At 39.6% G+C, this 14999-nt stretch overlaps 1 protein-coding gene across 1 annotated transcript in view; it reads left to right on the forward strand.

Moving 5' to 3' along the window:
• Positions 1-14999, forward strand: part of GLIS3 (GLIS family zinc finger 3) — a gene marked incomplete at both ends in the record, with an annotated part of 400740 nt that overhangs the window by 224537 nt on the left and 161204 nt on the right. The window lies entirely within an intron of this gene.

Raw genomic sequence — 14999 nt, forward strand, 5'->3', positions numbered from 1 at the left:
AAGTCACTTCACTCCTACCTGTGTCTAAAGTGCCTTAGTTACTCTTCCTATTGTGGTGATAAACTCTCAAGACAAATGCAACTTAAGGGTACTCTGACTCACAGTTGAAGCATGCAGTCCATCACAGTGGGACCAGTCAAAATGGTAGGAATTTAAAAGAGATGTCACAACATTCCCACATTTAGGAACTGGAAACCATGAAGGTATGCTCAGTTCATTTTCTCTATTTCAATAGTCAGTGAGCTCACAAATGACTACTCTGGCCGAATCAGTTAGTCTAACCAACCTAGTCCTTCACAGGCATGTTTAAAGCCCTATCTCCTGGCTGACTCAAGATCTGGTCATGTCTGCACCAGTAGTCACTGAAGTGTATTGTCACCCTGAAAGCTTATTTCAGCTTGAAGCGAGTCTGGATTTAGACTGTAGTGTTAACTCTGGCAGTGGGAGTCTCCAGACAGTCCTACAGTCTCTGTCAACAGACATACTGAGCATATCATCTTGGATTTTCTCACAGACTAAGTAGGTAGAAGAAAAGCCTACAGTCCTCTGAGAATCACCTACGTGCCTTGTCTTTGCACTTGTGTTACAAGATGTTGAGCTGAGGCCAAAGGCATTCTTAGAGGTATTGAGTCCACACAGAAGTTTTCTAGCTCTGTATCTCTTACTTAGGAGTCTTGGGACAGACTATTTTTAAATGTACACTGGAAGTATTTTGACTAGACAGCTTTGTGCCCTCTTTATTGGATAAGGGCAAGGCAGATACTAGCCACTGTTCTGGGGTCACTGTTCATCCTGGGTCTTAGAGTCTTGCAGTCAGTATGTTCCATGCTTCATGCTGTTTGGAAATGCTTCTCAGGGATCTCATACCCTTCCTTTTGAGTCATGTTATCAAGTGGGCCAAACCCTCTTGAACCTCTTCTAACCCCTGCCTCTTTCTTTTTCAATGTTTCCTAGTCAACAAACTTCAAGGACTAGAAGTTACGTTTTGGTAAAGAGAATTTAAGAGCCATGGAATGTGGGCTTCCTCTGGATAGTGGGTTTAGAAGAGAATGTGTATGAGCAGCCTGACGGGCATAGATACCCACCAACAGAAAAGTGGCCTTTGGTCTTGGGGGCTCTTGTTTGGTGGAAGGCTGGATTGTCCAAAGGCATGGAGTGTGAAGTCCTGGTCTCAAGAACATCTGTGCTTGCTGCTTGCTCTGCCCTAATTTGGTTCTGTGGCTGATCAGACCACACTGCTTCTGATCAAACCACACTGAGCAAAAGTAACGCAGAGCGGGAAGGAGTCCGTTTGGCTAACCATTCCAAGTTACAGACCGTTGCCAGGAAATGAAGGCAAGAACTTAAAACAGTCCCATCATATAGGCAAGAGCAGAAATAGAGGGAGGCACCCGTGTGGCCTGCTTGCTTCTTCTCAGCCAGATTGCTTCATTTTCACTCCATGCAGGGCCTTGTCTATGAAATAGTACCAACCACATTCAGGCCGACTCTTCCAACATCAGTTAACAATCACAAACGTCTCCCCTCACCCCCAGACCCACTCACAGGCCAACCGGAGCTAGATAATTCTTCATTTGCTCTCTCTAGCTAGTGATTTGAAACTGGAAAGTTGATGTTTTAAACTATCACAGATTGTAAAGCCTTATTGCCCCCAAAGCATGAGTGCTTACACTCACTTTCTGATTTGTGTCTCTCCTCATACTTTCCTTTGTACTTAGAGAGGTGTGCTAGCTTTTATGTAGTTTTTCTATGTGCATGTGTGCCCTTGTTGTCAGAGAAGGAGTTGTGTGGGTCATTAATGATTTTTTTTATCGTATGAAGAATAGTCTTCCTCCATATGTGCATTCCTTTAGTTTCTTTAGGGTTTTTCTTAGATTCCTGATGAACTCTTAGTAGAATTTTGACTATCCTGTGGAGCACATATAACACACTTACATAATTGCTTTTCTAGTGGTGTTCAGCTCTTCCTGTGATGAGGAGTTGAAAAGACAGTGTCCAGAGAGAAAGATGCAGATAGCACTGACGTGAATCAGGAGGAGGTCCAGGTCACAGAGAATCCTGGACTTCGCTTATCATAAGGCTGCCGCAGGGACTAAGAGGGCTGGGATCACATTATCAAAAGCTTTGTGACGGTAGCCTTGGCTTTATTATGGTCACATCATGAAGAAGGAAGCTAAGGTGTTTTCATTGTAGATCTGGGTGCCCTTCTGTTTGAGGAGCCCTGAAACAGGGCAGCACCCAGCAGGTCCGAACAAGTCCTGTGGCTTGCAGGTTATTTGCATCTACGCTTGAATTTGGGGGCTTTTCTCTTTTTATGTTTTCTTCTAGAAGATGAATTGAACTCATGATCTTCAGGATTGATCTTAGAAGCATTTGGCCCCATGTTAAATTTTTTTTTTTTTTTTTTTTTTTTTTTTTTGACACCAAAGTATTTGTCTGGGAGATACTGGGCTTCAGTTATGACTGCTGTTTTCTGGACCTCTCTGTTCAAATGGACTTCATGGATTCTCTGTCACCTTGTCACAGTTCTCTGGGGTTTTTGTGGGACCGTGTGCTCCTCATTTATTTTCTGCTTGCCTCACGGTTCCTTACCGACTCATGGACATTTACCTGGAAATCCGGGTTTTTAGGGAAAGAACATGGTCGTTCTAGAAACAGTGGGGATAAGTATTACGTAACAGCTCTCTGAGACTACTGGTTTCGTTTGTTTGCTCCTCTCCCCCTCTGATAAGGCATTCTGTACAAAAGAAAGGGTTTATTTGGCTTATGCTTCTACATCACAGTCCATCATCAAAGGAAAGCAGAGCGTGAACTCAGCAAGAGGCAGGAACTCCACACAGACAGTGCTTCCTAGCTTGCTCAGCTACATTTCCCACGTGGCCCAGGAGTGCCTAAGAGCTGTACTGCCTATACCATGCTGGACCTTAAAACATTAATCAACCACTACAACATCCATCAACCAATCTCTCTCTCTCTCTCTCTCTCTCTCTCTCTCCTCTCTCTCTGTCTCACACACACACACACACACACACACACACCAAAGGCATACCTACTGGCCACTGTGATGAAGGCAGTTTTTTAATTGAAGTTTTTCTCTTCTTATGTAGTTTCAGTTTGTATCATGTTGACAGAAGAATTAACTGCTAAATAAAACTTGAGTGAGTCTTTTAACAACTATATACTTTAGTACTTTTATCCACAACATAGAAATAACAATTAATATACACAAACGGCTAGGCATTTGGTAGTTGTCCTGGTTTTTTTTTTTTTTTTTTTTTTTTTTTTTTTTTTTTTTGTCAACTTGACACAAATCTCTATTGGAGGAGAAAACCTTGATTGTAACTATGCCTCCATAGACTGGAATATGGGCAATTACATGCAGTGTTGTTTTCATTGATGATTGATTCCCGAGGGCCCAGCTCACTGTGGGTGGGTGCCATGCTTGGGCAGGTATCCTGGGCTGTATAAGAAAACAGTTGATCAATCAATGAGAAGCAAGCAGTGGGGAGCCATCGAGTAATGTTCCTCTATGTTTTCTGCCTCAGTTCCTACATTGAATTCCTACCTTGACTTGCCTCTGTGATGAAGTGAGACCTAAGAGTTCGGGGCTGAAACAAGCCCTCTCTTCCCTAAGTTGCTTTTGATTGGGTTAGGTTTTTATAGTAGGAACTTTAATTATGACAGTGATGGGGGGACATGGCTGTCCAGTCCTTTCAGCCATGCTCAGGGCTCCCCGGGTCCTCAGATGTTCCTTACCTTGATGACATGCTCAAAGCATGACACGAATTAAACAGCCACACATTTTAATCAGCTGGCTTCCAGCTAAATTATATTCTCATTGGCTGGTTGACTCACTTCACTTTATTTTCAAAAAATGCATATGGATCGTTAAATAGGATCCAGAAACGTGGCATAGTTGGTTTTCCACCCCCCGCCCCACATACAGCTAACTAATGTTAAACCAGTGCTCAGAACTGTCCCCAAAAGAAGTGTTTGTGCAGTTTACCTATAAGGCAAGCAGTATGAAAGAAAGAACTTAGAGCAGAGTACTCAACAATGTTTACCTAGAGAGGAAAACATTCATTCTCTTGAATTATTTTGGCACCTTTCATCGAAAGTCTATTGAAAATAGAGGAGGGGAAGGTGGCTCACCTGTGTTCTTCCCGTCATAACTGCACAGTGAATGGGACAGGGCGGGAAAGGGGGAGGGAAGGAAGGAGGTAGGGAGGGAGGAAGAGATGGAGCAAGGGAAGAAGGGAGAGATGGAGTGAGGGAGGGAGAGAGATAGAGATCGTGCACAGATAGATAGAGACCATGAGTCTGCAAAGGATGTGAAATCTTTGTGCAAATACAGAGGACTTTAATCTTTTTGTTGTCTCCTATGGCTGCTCCTCTTGAAGGACTGAAAATTATAATAGTACAAGATTAATTCACCAATTCCCCAGTAGAAAAGGAAAAAAAATAACCCTACACATCTCAGAGTAGCTGCCTAATGCACTTATGTCTTTTCTCTGTTGGCCAGTTAACTGGTACTGACATAGTTAAATCCCCAATGATAAGATCATTTTCTTTTATATAAAGATAGCTTTACAATTTACACTGCCGTTGATGGATATCAGTTACCTTCAGATTCTCTTATTTCTAGAACCCTTTTCTTATTCAGTGATTGGGAATCACAATGACACAGTTCATCTGTGTGTACTCCTTGATGCTTCCTGGCTTGGGTCTTTTACAGTTGTATCGGTTGTCTGTCTGTCTGTGTGTATTATGTATATGTGTATATGTATATTTTTGGACATAAGAATCTTGTATACATACATGTATTTATGTGTACCTGAGTAAATCAACGAATGGCAGGCTGTTCCTGTTTGTTATTTATTTTCTTATTTTCATGCATATGACCGTTTGGACTGAATACATACGTGTGCTCCTTGTGTGTGCTTGGTGCGTATGGAGGTCAGAATAGGGCATCCCATCTCTGGAATCAGAGTTACAGGGGGGTTGTGAGCTGCCGTACGTGTGATGCAAACCAAACTCCGGTCCTTTGAGGAAGACTGACAAGTAATTTTAACCCCTTGAGCATCGTTCCAGCCCTGGACATTCTTTTGTATAGCAGTAGTTCAGTTTCTTGCCAGTGGGTTAGATAAAGGTTGTGTGTTTGAAATTTTGATGAGTTTTGTCAAACTGTCCCCGTAATAGAACGCACGGCTCTTCTCCAGCAGTTATTTTGAGATTTATTTTCAGCATTAGCTGCTACAGAGACTATAGAAATGACAGAATGTGTGAAGGTAGGAGCTGCAGCCTGAGTGTTTCTGTGGACAACTCAGAATAGCTTAGAGGAATTAGAACTGGGACCAGCATGATCATGGGGCTGTCCCGTAGTTGGTGACTTTAGAGGGGTGGGCTTTAATTCTGCCTCCACTGTGCTTCCTTGTGCTGGTTATCTTACCTTATGTCTTCATTAAATCACACTTTAAATTCATGCCACCATAGAAATGATACAGAATAGGCCCAGATACTAAATGTATTTTAAACTCTTTTTCTACATTGATTAAGATGATGTTACAAATAGCTTCCTGATGGGGTGAATGGAAGTGGTACCCGAGCTAGTATCTCCAAGAGTCACACAGCATCTCATTGGTGAATGTTAATCTCTATTTCAGTGTTTTCTGAAACTGCATGGCTATTTGACAGTCCTCCCTATTCCTTTCCTAAAACACTGGGCGCTTTTGTTTTCTATTGCTGCTGTAGCGAATTAATACAAACTGTGTAACTTCATATAGCAGAGATTTTTGTTATCTTACCTATCTGGAAGTCAGGATGCTCACATCAAGCATGCTTGCTTCTGGTTTCATGTGGGAAAAATGAAAAGAGAACGAGTCTTCCTGGAGTTAGGCCTGGCTCTGTCTGCACCCTATCCTCTTGCCTTGCCGAGTTTCCAGAGGTCTCCTTGGAGCAGACCTTCTTCTTCTTGCCTTTTCCTCCCACTCCAGACCCCTGCTTTCATTGTCACCTCTTCTACAACACCTAGCCTTTTCTTCCTCTTGGAGCTACTCCTGTGATAAATCCGAGAGGTTCAGTTCAGTAGGTTAATTTCAAGGTCTTAGTCCCAGGTCAGTCAGAGTTTAGCCATAGTTCTCAAGTCTCTTTCAGCTTGCAGTGGTGATGATGTAGTCACAGCGCCGGGGAATAGGATGCAGGTCTTGTTGCTGGGCGTTAATGAGCCTGTCCCGGTAGAGACTAAGGAAAAGTACCCACAGGAGACAGAGTATGATCACAGGAGCAGATAGTGTATTTGACACAGTATAGTCTAGACCCCAATATAAGAAGAATTAAAGTGGACCCAGAAGTCGTCAAGTTATGTAAATGACCCTACTTTGAATTCTTAGGCTTGGTTTGCTGAAAGCTGATGTCTGTAAAATGTGTCACACTAAGTATCCCTTGGTATGTAATGTTCACAAATGGCAGATACAAGGGCTGGCTGCTTATTTGAATGTTTCGAGCTATCTAGAAGTTTTAAAAAATTAAAAGGTGGCCCAATTTGAAGACTTAATTGAAATTTATTTTTAATGAGAATGTTTACAAACATGTTTTATACAAAAGAGCTTAGAAAGGAAGACTTTTTTTTAACATTTTCCATGAACGTAACTTTCTCAGATTGTCTGGTATCCTACTGTGGAATACAGTGCATTTTTATTAATTGGCTAAAGAATAGCTTTCCTGGAAATTCTATGAAAATTATTTAAACATACTCCCCACCCTACACAGCCCCCTCTCAGTATGTGCATTTAGTTTTTGACAGGTATGCTCATTTTAATCTTCAAAAGTCATAAATAAAAATCATATCTCGTGGGAGAGGTTTTTGGAGTTTGTTTTTTGTTTGAAGGTTGTTATTTATTTAAGTATTAAAGGCACAATGTTTATTTTTTCATTCATTCATTCATTCATTCGACAGAACGTAAGAATCTTCTATGTCGTTAGCATGATGCACAAAGAAAATAGATTAAAATACAGCTGTAACGCAAGATCTCTGAAGCTAGGAATCACCTCGCACACTTCCATGCGTGACAGGAACATACAGAAGGTGTTGTTTGAACTGCCCTAAAATCATTTTGTCTGATACTAAGATGGAAGAGACTTTAGAAAATGTAGTGTAAGTGCAGAGTAAGGGGGGACATCAGAAGTGTCAGAGAAAATGTCTCTGTCATCTTCCGAGGTTAGAAATAAAGGAACTGGACAGGTTGAGAGAGTCGGGGTGGTTGCCCCATGGAGATGATGACTTGGGTATGTGACATGGGTGTCACCAAAGTGGCAGGTGGTGATGGGAGAGAAATGGTCACAGGTGGCTAGAGGCTCTGTGGAAAAGCATCTACTTTTCCTTGTCTAGAGCTTCAGTTTTATCCTGTAGACAACAGGAAGCCAGTAGTCGTAAAGAATTAAGAAAAATGCTCCATCTTCTTAGGACACCTGGGGGATTTATGAAATTCGTCATGTCTACCAGAGATGCGATATATAGATGCATGTTCATGTACAACCTTTGTAAATAATAAGTTACGCTTGACCATACACATGGTTCAGGAAACAGATGGTTGTCAAAACTCAGAGCAAACCCATCTTTCTACATCCATTCCATCTGGAGAAATTGCTAGTGTAATTTTCATTTAGTTTCGATAATGGCTCTGTTAAATTTCTTTTTCTCCTCAGAGCTTTGCTGAACGCAGGTATATGTCTCTAAAGATACATGGCTTGTTCTTCAAGTGTTTATAAGAGAATGAAACCAGATGCATTAATTTTGTGAGTTTTGTTTTCAAAATTATTTCCTGTTTGATATGTGGGTGATTAAATTTCACACTCGAGACATGTATTAGTTGATTTTTATCAATCAATTACAGTACTATCATGTGGCAGGATTATTTGAAGTTTTCCTGTCTGGATTAGGAGCATAGTAATTTTTTTTGTACATTGCTTACTGAGGACATCAAGATGCCCACAAGCTTTAAGACACAGAGAGAGAAATTACTAGAACATAAGATGTATACATGGTCAAGTTTTATACCTTTTTCTTTGAGGTATGCATTCACTTACACACCCACCATTGGGTAAAGTGTTGCCCCTTCACGCCTCCTGCCACTGCTTGCTTCTTGATATTGTCCGGCATTTTAATCTTGGCACCTATACTGGAAACAAAATTATCACTTTAGACTTTCTGTCCTTTTGACTGTCTTGGAACTCTCTTTCTCTTGACCAAGCTGGCCCTAAGCTTACAGAAATCTTCCTGCCTCCGCCTCCCAAATATTGGGATTTAGGATATATATCTACTAAGCTTGACACACATTAGCTTTTTAATTTGAGTTTTCTGTATATTCTCATGAGTAAAGTATGAACCTCTTTTCCTATGTTCATTTGTGATTTGTATTTAGCTTTGAAATAGAGGTCTTTCCTTTTCAAATTTCATTATGTAAGTCCCACAGGTTTTTATGTGTTACTGTTCTGCAAGTGTGCATTTCTTTCTGTGTAGCCTCGAGGTGGTATCTTTAAGAGGTTACCATCTAGTTCATTGCTTTAGTACCTTCTGATGAACCTTCAATTTTTTTTTTCTGAACGTGATTTATGACTTTTTTTTTGTTCTGCTCTAAGCTGCCTTTACTACTTTAAGAGTCTTCAGATAATCCTAATGGTTTTCAATTATTGCTTGTTTGTATTTTTTAAAAAATATATCATTTGCCAACTTAATTTGTATTAAAATATTTTTTTTCATTTTTCTCAGTTTTTCTTAATGAGTGGTGAGGCATTAGAATCTGTTTTCATTGTTTTGTTCTGGATCATCAGCTTTCTTCAAAGTGTTTTAGAGGTCCTTACAGGTTCTCTAACAACCCTGAACACTGCTGCCCACATTATACCTCCTGAGTGTCCCCTGTCCTGTTCCCTGTACTTTACTGTTTTTCTACTACAGCAGTCAGGCTCAACTATCACATGATGTAGAAACACATTTTGTCCTTTTATAAAACAGATTCGGAGATGATCTTGGCTGTTTGGGGCTGCCAGTTCTTCATGTACATTACAGGATAAGGTGAGCAAGGTTCTTGAAAAATCTGTTGAGCTTTCTATTAGAACTGAATTGAAATCATCAGGATACTTACAGTGGGAATCCTTTCTTCCATAAGTTTTTCTTCTTTCTCATCTTGTTCTCCTCTTCTGTAGGATCTGCCAATGAGCCTCTTTTATGCTACTAACTGGATCTCTTATGTCTTTCCCTAGTCTTCCCATTTAGGCATATTGTATGCTTCTGTATTTGTGTTATAAATGACAACTTTCAAAAATTTACATTGCAAACTCGTGATTTATCATGCATGGAATTTAAACTTCGCTAGGAAAAGCACTCTTGGAGACTCTAGAAAAACTACTTTCTGGTTCATTGCTAAAGAAAATTCAGACTGAGTGCAGCATCCACAGAGGAGCACTGAGCCTCAGCTTACAGATTTATTTGTCCTTCAGAGAAACTATCCTACTTCTGAAATTTTACCTCAATAAAATGCTTGTACATTTAGGAAGCAGTTTATGCTTTTACATGTCTGAAACCATTTATCAGGAGCAGTTGTGTCTTGTGGTATTTGTTTCAGTTGTAAAATACTGGAAACCAGATTGCAGTTCTGGATATGAGGTAAATAATGGTGGCATAGCAAAGTAGCTGAGTACTCTGACATGTCAAAGCACGAAGGATATTTCTGTACACACATATGAACTGATAGCCAAGATAATTGTTAATATGCATTGTGAGAGTAAGAAAAAGTTATGTGTATATTTGTGTGTGTGTGCACGTGTGTGTGTGTGCACAGTTGTGCACTTGCTGGCTTAATATGCAATAAGAATTATAGGAGGCTAATCAAGAAAATAAGCAAGATGATTGACTAAGTTTCAGAACCACTGTTCTAATGCTTTGTGTATTTTAAAGTTTCTCAGGGGTTTTGTTTTTGTTCCTTGTGTGTTTCTTACGGTTACTTCTATTTCTCAAGGTGTTCTTCCTTTTCTTCTCAGTTTATAATGCACTCACATGAATATTGATTCTCCCCATTTTTACTTTGCTTGTCACTGTCAGAAACTAACCACATTTATTATTATAATAAAGCAACCAGTTTGGGACTTCATCTCGATATGCATGTTTGTAAAATTTTATTTTCTTTTACTCATTTTTCGTCTTACTGTTTTAAGATAAATAGAAGTTTTTTCTTAATTCTTAATAATGTATTATTTGTTGACAGGAAAGAGCATGTCACTATTTTCCCTGAAAGAATCCCTTAAAAATGTGCATACTAACATGTAGCTTTAACTTATGAAAAAGTAATCAAGTCTCCCCTTTGGCTAGCATTTTTTCTACTCTGTTCCCTGTAAGAATTCCACATGTGTCCTTCAGCTGCATCCTGCAGTACAGTTTCTGTTGACTGTCACACAGAGTAAGGAGGTTCCCTGTAAATTCTTGGTCTTTACATGTGTATCATGGGAATTCTTCAAGGCCTCAATTTTCAGAAGCGTAGGGTGTTGGATACCCTTAAAGCTTCATTGCAGTCCTGTTTTAAAAGGATGCAGGTTCAGGACATAGACCCATGTTTTAGACATTTTAGCAATTTTTGAAATTTTGAAGGGGTCTTTTAAAGATATTCAAGTTGCCTTTTCCCTCAATCTTTCATGGGTTGCCAAGACAGCTTTGCCTGTGGCAGGGGCAGGCATGAGACTTACAGACTCTTCAGAGTAGGTCCAGTGGGTTCGTTTTCTTCTGCATTTGCCCTTACCATTTGAAAGTTCTCACTTCAAGCCTTTCCCCAAATTCTAGCCATGCTGTGTGTCTCACTCTGGCACTGGAAGTCAAGGTCTAGCCTGCATGGAACAGTGAAACTATCTCTCCAGTTCTTGTTTACTCACTTCCATGGGCTCTTCAACTCTTCCCTCACTCTCTTACCAGATCATGTTACTTTGGGAAACATGTCAGCCACCATCTGTATCAGCAAGGATGGTCCTGATTATCCTTTCTACTGTATTGTAGGGGAGATAAGTATGTAAGGAATGGGTTTTGAACTTTAGGGAGATTATGTATACATTGACCATTGACCAATCTGAGGGAGACATTAAATATGATAAAGTAAACATTCTTGAATAGTTTTTTGGCTATAAAATATCATAAAATGTTGAGGTTACAATGAATTTTTATAATAAATTCACAAAATGCAGATTTTTTTTGCATAAAGTCATAGTTTTGTGGTATATGGTTTTATATGTTTGCCATGTTATAAATAAGAAATATGAATCATAAGTCAAGATTTAGGCACCATCGTTACATACTTTCTTGCCAGCATTACTTTGCTCAATGTTTTTTGGCATCCCAGGTCCCTGAACATAGTTTGGACCATGGTGGTGCTGAAAGATGTGACCTGAAGCAGCCTCTGATTTCTCAAAGAGAAGACAAAAGGGAAACACGCCATTGTGGTCAGTCTCCTAAAGCCCAGTGGGAAACCCTTCCCAGCCTCAGTCTCTGTCAGTGGGAAACAATTCAAGAAGTCAGTTTCACAAACCCAAAGCTGATTTCTCCAACGTTTACGAAGTGTGCTTGACTCCATCAGCCTGCTTGAAAACCAAACTCTCACGTCTCACCCCACACCTTTTCAATGAAGAAAATCCAGGGCCAGAGCTATTGGTCTTCGTGTATAACTAGCTTGCTGGTTCATTTGATTTGCATGTTTGAGCTTGGACATTGCAGGCAAGAGCAGATTGCTCAGAAAAGATCGCTCAGTATTTAGTTTGCCAAACTCTTCGTAAGGTGGTATGTAGAAAATGAATTATTTGTAGAAAGGAAATGAGGGTTCAGTGTGACTCAGTGGTTCAGTGTGTGGCCATCTTGAGGCTATTAGTGTGATTCGAGTTAGTTCATGGCTTGCATACATAATTTCAGCACTCAGAAGGGTGAGGATTTCAAGTTCAAGGCTATCATTGGCCAGGTAAAGAGATCTAGGTCAGCTTGAAGTATATGGTGAAACTGTGCTTAATCCCCAGCACAAAGCTAAACAGAATTCAGAGATTAGTTTTTACTGTTAGGCAAATTATAAAATTAACTATGATCCAAACAGTTTTCTATAATTATATAGCAAGGAAAACTATTTAAGCATATTTAATTATCAAAAAAGTTATATTTAGAATGTTTAAATATATGTACAAGCATACTTATAGTGATATTTATAGACATTCAAATAATTTATTCTTGGGAAATACGTGAAGATTGTACTGGTTCTCAATGAGAGTGGAGTTTTACAGGTTTTAGAGGTACATATACATATATTTAATGAGTATACGTTCATTCTATGTATCACTCAGACATTTATGAGGAGCAACCACTCATTTTGTATATATCAGTTGAAAATAAACTGCATTTGAAATAGAAGTAAAACTGCCTTGTGCTGCAGGTTTCAGAAGATGAATGGTCACACCTGCCAAGCTGACGTTCCTCAGAATGTCTGGGGGAAGGAAGTTGAACAGAGACATCCTGATCTGGCAAATGGTACCCAGCCACATGGTCAGTGGGTTCTTCTCAGGGGATATTTTCAGGCAGGTTTATGATACTGTTGACTAGTTATAAATCTCCAAAGTTTGAGAGATGGCGTGAGAACACAGGAAATGCAAAAGCCCTTTCCTCCACGATCTTGTAGCCCAGCAAATCCCCAACATCTGGCTCACGTGTGAAGCCAGGAAAGACACGGTTTGCCCTGGCAGCTGTCCTTGGTGAAGGATGGAGCTTCTGGCTTCATGTCACACAGGGAAAACACTCTGCAAGAGTTTGCAAAGGATTTTTTTCCCCAAGTGGAAAAATGTTCACACACATCATACTAAACAAGAGGGATTTTTTTCAAGCCTCTTCTGTGGGATAAAAATATTTGACCTTATCAGAATTGATCAACGCTCAGACTGCTGGAGGGAGCGATGCCTGCCCTTGGTGCTTACTGTAGAAATGAAAGCTTACACAGTAGAGTGCAGTGCTTTACTGAGGAAGTGAAAAATTGTTAATAGGTTTCTTAAAACTTTAAAGGAATTCGCAAAGATCAAAAACAGGAAGAAGAGTTACATGAATTTCCCACTTAGTAGAGGAAACAAGCATCTTTATTCCTAGTAAGCTTAGGCTGGTATCCTTACCAATTCCCACTTTTGAGAATCTCTTCTTCTAGGGTACTTGGTTTAGGAAAACCAAGGGAAATTTTTTTCTTTGAACCTTTTCCAGCAACACCTTAAAGAAGGAAACCAGTTTCTTTGTTGTCGCCTCTCACCAAATAAACTATTATCATTAAAATAAATAGATGTGTAAATTTTATTAATTTATTTAACTTCTACCTTTTAAATAGTATTTCCTACTTCTAAAATTACTTTTGGGATGCATACAGACTATCTGCGTTAAGGAAAGTTGCAAAAGAAGAGACCTGTTTTTCCATCAACTATATACTCTAAATTCTGATTTTAGTTTATTTCAAAGTAATTGTCATTAAGATGTCATATGAAGCCTTACTGAAAATTTCAACCCACTGAAAATAATTTCAGAAAATACTGGCAATGCCCAAGCTAAGCAAGAGTTTAAAAACCTCATAATGAGAGCATCAGTAATTCAGTCAATCACCACGTAAAACACTGAAGAAGACAGAGCCACCGGGCTGAGATAATTTTATGGTGCCGTAAACATGGCTGTACCCCAGTGTGTGGAGATTTGAAAGGACATCGAAGTGTGAACTCTTGTCTCTAGGTTGGCTTTTATTTTTTTCATTACTTTATTCGTCTTGTTTTATCTCTACTATCCGCATTCTTGTATCTTCCTCAAAGAGCCTCGGATGGGGAAGGAAAAAACTCTAAGGCACTAACTGGAAAGATGCCTCCTGGCTCACCAGTTTGAATGCTGTCTGTCGGATGTCTGAGGACAGACTTTTGAAAGCTTCTTGTTCAAGATGTTTGCTGCCCCACTCTTCCTTTTTTGCCACTAACACAGAATTCAAATCTTGAAGGAGCTGAGTATTTTCACTGGCATACTAGAAACTGATTTTTGAGTACTGTACTCAAAGATTCTTGTCATGGTCTTCAGCCCTGATTTTTTTTTTTTTTTTAACCCAGATACTAATCTGGTTCCTTGCTAAGCAAAACTGTTCCACTTTGAAACAAAGGGCCCCTGTTGATTAGGCCTGTTCTTCAAATTCGGGAACAGCTTTTGTTGGCAGGAATGATCCTGGTTTTTGGCAGGGGGCATGGGAGGCTTAGCCCTGTCCTTCAGTATATATGAAGCTAAGTTTTTGAGAGGCAGTGCGCTTTACTCTCATCGGCACGGGGTATGTGTGGTTACTTGACAGCGAAAGTTAACCTCACGGCTTCAGATTAATGCTATCTTTGGCTCTTTGGGGGTCAAATACTATTTCAGTCTTTTGTTCTGGTGATGGAGACTATTCCTAATGAAGAGATGTATGTATGCTTGCACAAATGTCATAAACTTGTAGTCAGCAAAACATCTCAGTAATTAGGGGTATATTTTGTTCCTCACACATCAAGTCACTCAGCTCAGATCCTGTCATACATCAGTTCTGTTCCAAATGTAGATAAACCTTTAGTGAGTATATTCTTCTGAAACTTAAGACCTTCTAGTTACCAGTATTTACGAATGGACTGGTGTGATGTTTCCAATATGCCTCCTCCTTGGAGATTCTAATGCCGTGAATGAATGAATGTGACATTTTTTTCTCTCTGCCTCTTACACATGCCATACTTAACAATAGCTCCATGGAAGAAGTGTCATCTAGATTCACAATTCAGTGACTTTAGATTTTTTTTTTTTGTCTTCAAAACAAGATTTATTTTTTTTTTAACATGAAAATACATGGAAAATAGATTGGTCTCTTATCTGTTACAAATAAGACTCAAATTATTAATCATAACAAGAAGTGTTTCTTGAGATATTTCCATCTACACAAAAGACTAACAGCTTATTA

The sequence above is a fragment of the Micromys minutus genome (genome assembly GCF_963924665.1).
Source record: "Micromys minutus genome assembly, chromosome: 2".
NCBI lineage: Eukaryota > Metazoa > Chordata > Mammalia > Rodentia > Muridae > Micromys > Micromys minutus.